This window comes from Pinus tabuliformis, chromosome 2_2, assembly GCF_031772625.1.
Source record: "Pinus tabuliformis cultivar Carrire ecotype Pingquan chromosome 2_2, CPIR1, whole genome shotgun sequence".
In the NCBI taxonomy this organism is placed as follows: Eukaryota; Viridiplantae; Streptophyta; class Pinopsida; order Pinales; family Pinaceae; genus Pinus; species Pinus tabuliformis.
In genome coordinates this window covers 1,176,772,984-1,176,779,780 of record NC_142300.1, presented here as the reverse complement: position 1 = coordinate 1,176,779,780, position 6,797 = coordinate 1,176,772,984, and the positions used below count along the sequence as shown (strand labels likewise).

At 36.1% G+C, this 6,797-nt stretch overlaps 1 long non-coding RNA gene across 1 annotated transcript; it reads left to right on the top strand.

The window, feature by feature from the left end:
* The first annotated feature begins 2,794 nt into the window (after nt 1-2,794).
* LOC149197667 (uncharacterized) lies at nt 2,795-3,933 on the top strand. The gene is made up of 4 exons (XR_016254222.1): nt 2,795-2,919; nt 3,020-3,251; nt 3,382-3,595; nt 3,704-3,933. It is a non-coding gene; the product is annotated as an uncharacterized LOC149197667 (long non-coding RNA).
* Nucleotides 3,934-6,797: the final 2,864 nt, after the last annotated feature.

Here is a 6,797-nt window from a genome sequence, read left to right as displayed (position 1 = left end):
GTTAAATGGGCATCATATTCAACAATACTCAACATGAGTACCATGGTGAACCATACATACCATGGGCATCATGGCCTATCTATACGTGACCTATAGTGAACAAGAATGGACTATATTGAACCATGGTGGATGACCATGGAGACCTATAGTAGATGGTGAGGGTTAACCATATTATCTATTAATAATGATGATGATGATAATAATAATAATAATAATAATAATAATAATAATAATAATAATAATAATAATAATAAAAGTTTACTAAGGTTAATATTAATGTTTAATATATTAATTTTATCATCCCAAAGGAGCATCTCAATTGGTGATCAAATAAACATTCACTACACAGTCACAAAGAATCAAGAAGAATGTGTATATTAATTATTAATCTACACATTTAAAATAGTGGTAACACTAAATAAGTATAATGGAAAAAGGTATATCCATAATGGATTTATGCATTAATTAATATTTAGTTTATATGCATTGTTTAAGTCCCCATCACTTAGCTCTTAGCCCCCTTTCCCACTCATGGAGTCCTAGCCCCACACTCCTCATTTTAACATTTACAATTATGCAGTATTTTTATTAGTATGAGTGTGATTACATATTAGATACCTAGGTTCATTGAAATTTTAGCACATATTCTCTCTAGGCTAAACCATGCAGGAATTCTAGCAGCCCGACACATATATACCCATACACATAAGAAACTAAACCCTGTAGATCCTAGCTCACCAACATAGTAAGAATATGTTCAATTACATGGAGGGTCTCACTAGGGATGTTACATTCTTGATGTATCTAGGCCTTGGTGGAGGTGATAAGTTCGCAATCTCTACCTACATTATTGAATTGATAGGATATCTTGCTCAATCTCAACCTACCATGGGTCATTGAGTTTGAAAGTGCTTTTCGGTTGTTTAAAACTATATTTTTTTCTACCATGGGCCATTGAGATTGAAAATACTTTTAGGTCGTTAAAGCTATATTTTTTTAGATATTAAAAGAAAAAAAATATTGCATTGTTTAATGATGATGTTTCACATCATTTGTTTTGGTTTTATATTACACTAGTGTGTGCTAACCTTCTATTGCATATTACTATCCAAACATATAAGGTTCAACGAGAGATGGAGCATTGCCAACAACTTCTTTAATACTTGCATGGGCTTCCCTATACAATGTGTAGAGTACCTATTGTCCCTCCTAGCCCATTTCGCTCACTTGGATTACATGTCCCTTTGTTCTCACCTCACTCACTTAGATCTAACCACAAAATCCACTTATGTCAGCAACACTACATATCCAAAATTGGTCAATTAAGAATGTTAAGTGTATATACACACTATACTAGTTAGTCCCTCACATAATGAGGGATGCTTTTCCACCTTTGTACTTATTATCTTGTAGTGCCCAAGCTCTTAAATACCATCTACAAGTGAATGAAATCTAAACCTAATAACTATTGACGTCAATCCACCCCACCTATGGGTAAATGAGAAAAAGCTACCAATAGTTATAATAAGGCCCTCTTATTGATGTGCACATGGTTCTTGAGCTTATTGGTTTAGGCATTGGCTGCTTTTTTATTATAGTTTTCATTATTTGTTTGAGTATAACTTATGAAGTCATTATGTTAGTTGATTTAACTTCACTTTATTGAGAAATTTATTTTCTAAATATGATGATTAAAATTATGCTATTACAACCTATCATTTTTCAAGAAAGCAAATCAATATATTTTTTTTAATAAAATTTAAAATAAACTTCAGTTAAAATTATTATAAATTATAAATTCCATAAATTGTAATATAAGTATATTTTTCTAAACATCATACTGAAAACTAAGAGATAACAACCAACCTACCATTTCCCAAGAAAGCAAGTAAATATTTTATTTTTTAATAAAATTTAATTAAAAATATTATAAGATATAATTATTTTTCGCTAAAAACAACCTGTCAATATTTTACCTTTTCATAAAATTCTAAATAAATTTTAAATTAAAAATATTATAGAATATAAATTCCATAAATTGTAATATAAAAATATCTGACTGTATTGTACATATATTACATTCTTAAACAAGATAGGCTGCGAAGCAGCAAGTCCCTGCCGGCAGTTAAAACAGAACTTTAACAACAAAACTATCAGATCTGATTCTGGGGTTGTCGTGTGATCAATGTGCAATTTCGGGTAACTAAATTGTTCTTGCATTGCTTGTGTCCTTTTATAACAATATTTCAGCTTTTGCGTTATTGTCGGTGTGAAAAGATTACTGCAAAACCAACAAAATGCAATAGTTGCACTTTCCCGTCTACAGGAAGGCGAAAGTTACATTGCCCTTGTATCTTTTTGCAGGCAGAACCTGAGACAGATGAAGTATTTGGGCAGATCACTTTATTGCCAGAGGGAGATGTACGTCCTTATTTCAGTTTCTGGAATGTTATCCTACTAATGTGCAGGATTTACTGATGAGAAGTGTAGATGTTCTGACCTTTGGTTCGATATTGCAGCAAAATGAGTCATCTCATGACTCGGGGGCAGCTCCTCCTCAGCCTCGTAAGAGCAATGTTCATTCATTTTGCAAAACTCTTACTGCTTGTGATACTAGCACTCATGGAGGATTTTCTGATTTACGAAGGCATGGTGATGAATGTCTTCCACCTCTGGTTCGTGTTGAGATAGATACTATTGCTGAATGTACATTTTGCTTCCGTTCAGAAATGAAGTGAGTCCTTGTACTCATCTGCCACTGTTTGTGCGGAGGAAATGAACATCTGCCACTGTTTGTGCGGAGGAAATGACCTTCTTTCAGTGTTGGTCTGCAGGACATGAGTCAGCAACCTCCTTCGCAAGAGCTAGTAGCCAGAGATTTGCATGGAATGGAATGGCGATTCCGCCATATATTTAGAGGTGCATATTACATCGCTTTAGTTCATTGTCAGTCATCTAGTTGGAAATTTATTGGACAAAAGTGTATACTTGATCTAAACTTGTCAGTATTATGTTGCAGGCCAACCACGCAGGCATTTGCTAACCACTGGGTGGAGCGTTTTTGTCAGCTCAGCCTATCTTGTTTATATTGAGAATTTAGTTAAGCTGGCCACAATTCCGTTGATGGATTCTCTTAACGGGAATGAAAGGCTGCGGAGCACTAGATGTTGTTTTGGATAACCACCTCACGCCCTCAAGTTTCTCCCACTCATTCGAACCCTGGTTCGATCGAAAGGAATTTGCAACACCATGTAACCCCAATGTTTTCTCCGTGACTCGATGTCGTTACTCCTATGGTTAAAACAATGTACCCATATATATTTTTTTGTAGCTACGTTCGTCGATCTTACTTTTATGCTAAACTCCAGTGTTTATTTGCAGCGTCAAGACCACCGGGTGTTCACATCGATTAGCTAATCTTGATGGGTTTCTATTACTGTACGACCACTTCCAGGTGATTAGGTCGCGTTTTATGAGGAAGTGATTCTGATTATCATTATTTATATCCTTCTGTTCCTCCCTAGTTCATTCTTTCTCGTTTCTGCTCAGTGGCATAGATTACCAGCCTTGGCGTTCTATCAGGAGGGTTTCCCTAGTAAGTTAGCCAGAACTTACTGCAATTTGTGTTTTCCTTTTTCTTTGTTTCTCCGCAATAAGATAATAACAATTTAAATGTTCTATTTGGGCTTTTCTGTGAATGCAGGTGGAGGCTCCTGTGGTAAGAAGACTTCGTCGGTGATACCAGCACGCCAAGCTACCCGAGTTACTCACGACATACTTCTTTTTCTCTTGAGATGTTTACATTTCTCTCTACAACTATTCGCTGATATTTTGAGTGACAACCCGTGGACCCTAGGGTTATACGCTCCTTGAGGCTGTTAGGTTCTTAGGGTTTCTAAGAATTGGGATCATTGATGAATTATTACGCATGTAATTTTTTTAAGCCCTCGAGGTTTGACAGATTAATTATAACCTCCTTGTCACTTCCTGGGTTGAGAGACTTTGGACTAGCGGCCTTGTATATATTTTTACCCGATGATTCCTTTGCGACTGTTGATTAGATTGATATTCTTAAATTTATACTTTTCCCAGCCCTTGTTTATGCATGTTCGCGTTATTGCCGCACTCAGAGTACTATGCATATTTCTGAATTCTTTTAATTCCTAGATTTTGTTACTAGCTGTAAAGCGATGACTCGCCATTTTCTTTGTTGAATATAAGAGTTTCATTGTCTACTGTCTTCTAAAGAAATACTAGTATATAAGGAGTGTGGGAAAAATTTATGTGTGCACATTTGAATGACGTGGAGCCGAGATGCTCATGTACCTATAATGCTTTTTTGGAATTAGGATTAGAGGAGCTATGGAATTCCGGGGTTCCGGGTACAAGGGTGCCGAGTTCTAATCTCCTGTAGTAACATTTTCAAAATTTAATACAGTGTCTTAAATTTCGGGGAAGATGACATTGATTGACAAGTTTTTTCCTGAAAAGTAAGACAAACACCACGATAATGGTTGCATTGCATGGTTGCCACTTGTGGCTTTTCCTTCCCTTACATTCTAAGAGATACTTTCAATGTTGATTATACAATTTTCTTAATGTCATGTTGCCTTCAGACAAACCGCAGCTCCCACTGGTTCAATCGCATCTCAGAACGATCTGTTAGCAGACATTTATGCTATTCAATAACGCCATCGCCTTTGTCCTTCGCAAGCATATGGTTATGAGGTGTTTTACAAGAGAAAAAATAATAGATACAGAGCAATGGTATAAATTTCTCCATAAGATCACAGAATCTGAAGCATTGAAGTGACCCGTCCAGGAGGTTGAATTGCACAAGAAAAAATTAAAATTTATGAGCGCTAAGTTGGGGGTTTCTTTGGTGCCAATGTCTCAGTTGAGAGATCTAACCGCTGTGTGCTATGCCATAATTTCCTTGCACAGAGAAAGGACGACGATTTCTTCATAATTGTGTTGATTCTTTGTCTTTATTCTACGCAGAGGGAGCTGAAATATCTTATATTTTCCAATAGGTTGTATCTATCTTGTTGGAAATTTATGAAAATTCCATAATAGACAGACAAAAAAAAATGCTCTGTTTTTATACTTTGTTTTAACACAGAAAACCCAGAAAATCACTTGCTGGAAACGGTGTTTCAGCAACACAGTTTTTTTCAGTTACTGTAACTCGTGTTGCAGCAACGCTGTTCATGGTGTTGCAACAACGTAAATTTTTTATGTCAAGTATTTTTTGAGTTACGGTGTAACAGCAACAGGAAAAAATTAACTTGCGTTTATTAAAAGTAAACTAACTGTTACAGGAATTTCATAAAAGATTGTTCTTAAAAAAAACACCTTCCTCTTGACAGAGGGATTCAACAGGGCTACTTTAGAGACACTTCAAAACTTAAAAAGACTTCAAGCTGTAAACAGAAAATACATTACTGTGTCTGCACTGCTGTACATTACAGAAAACAAAATACTCTGTCTCCTCTGAAAAATCAACAGGCTGTTTTTCACTGCTGTGTCTGCACTCTGCATTGCTGTGACTGCACTCCTGTGCATTTACAAAACATTCTGTTTCTGTTCAGAACTAATGTTGCTGTAACACTCTGTTTCAGCTCAGAACGCTGCTGTAACACGCTGCTGTAACACTCTGTTTCTTCCTTGAAACATTTTACACTGCTGTGTGTAAATTACATTCATACATTCACGCTGCTGCATACAAAAAAAACTTCTGCACTGCTGTGCATTACAAAGAGAGCTCTGTCTCTGTTCCTCAAAAAAAACTTACACACTGCTGTGTCTACATTACATTTTTCAGATTCAACAAAAAACTGAACTACACGTTTTTTTTACTTGCCGTAAAAGCAAAACTATACCTGTGAATTAAAATAAAATTAAATTAAAAATCCTACCTACATTTACCAACTACAGCAATAAATTACCATCATTCCGTGAGTGACCACCATTCCGTAATAAATTGTTGTGTAATGGCTGATTCAGGAAAAGACTAGAGCTGCGGCTGTTTAATGGCAGTTTCATCAATGTAGAGGTATGGTTGTTGATTCATCAGTACAGGAGTATGGCAAAGGACAAGCCCTGCAGTTGAAAATAATATTTCAACACTCCCATTTAATTTCAACTACTGGGCATTCGGTCATACCCAGACACTTCCTCAAAAATTCAAAATTTTCTGTCCCAAAGGCTTGGTTAGAATGTCTGCAACCTACTCCTGAGTTTTGCAATATACTAAGACAATTTCTCCATTATTTACCAACTCTCTGATATAATGAAACCTTGTGTCAATGTGTTTCGTTCTCTTATGAAACACATAATTTTTGGATAATGCAATAGCAGAACTGTTGTCACAATAAATCACAGTTCCTTTTACCTTCTCTTGGCCTAAGCTCCTTAACATCCTTCTCATCCAAACTGCTTGACATGCTGCTGCTGTAGCTGCCACGTACTTTGCTTCTGCTGTAGACAATGCCACAATTGGTTGTTTCTTGGAAGCCCATGAAATGGCTCCTGAACCCATATGAAAAACATAACCGGAAGTGCTTTTCCAATCATCTACACTTCTAGCCCAATCACTACCAGTGTATCCAACTAAATTTGAACATTCTGAAGTAGTATATAAAATTCCAAACCTTTTGGTACCTTTGACATACCTCAGAATTCTTTTTGCTGCCTGCCAATGTGCTTCCTTTGGCCTCTCCATGAATCTGGAAATTAAACTAACAGCAAACATAATGTCAGGCCTAGTAGCTGTTAAATACATAAGGCTGCCAACA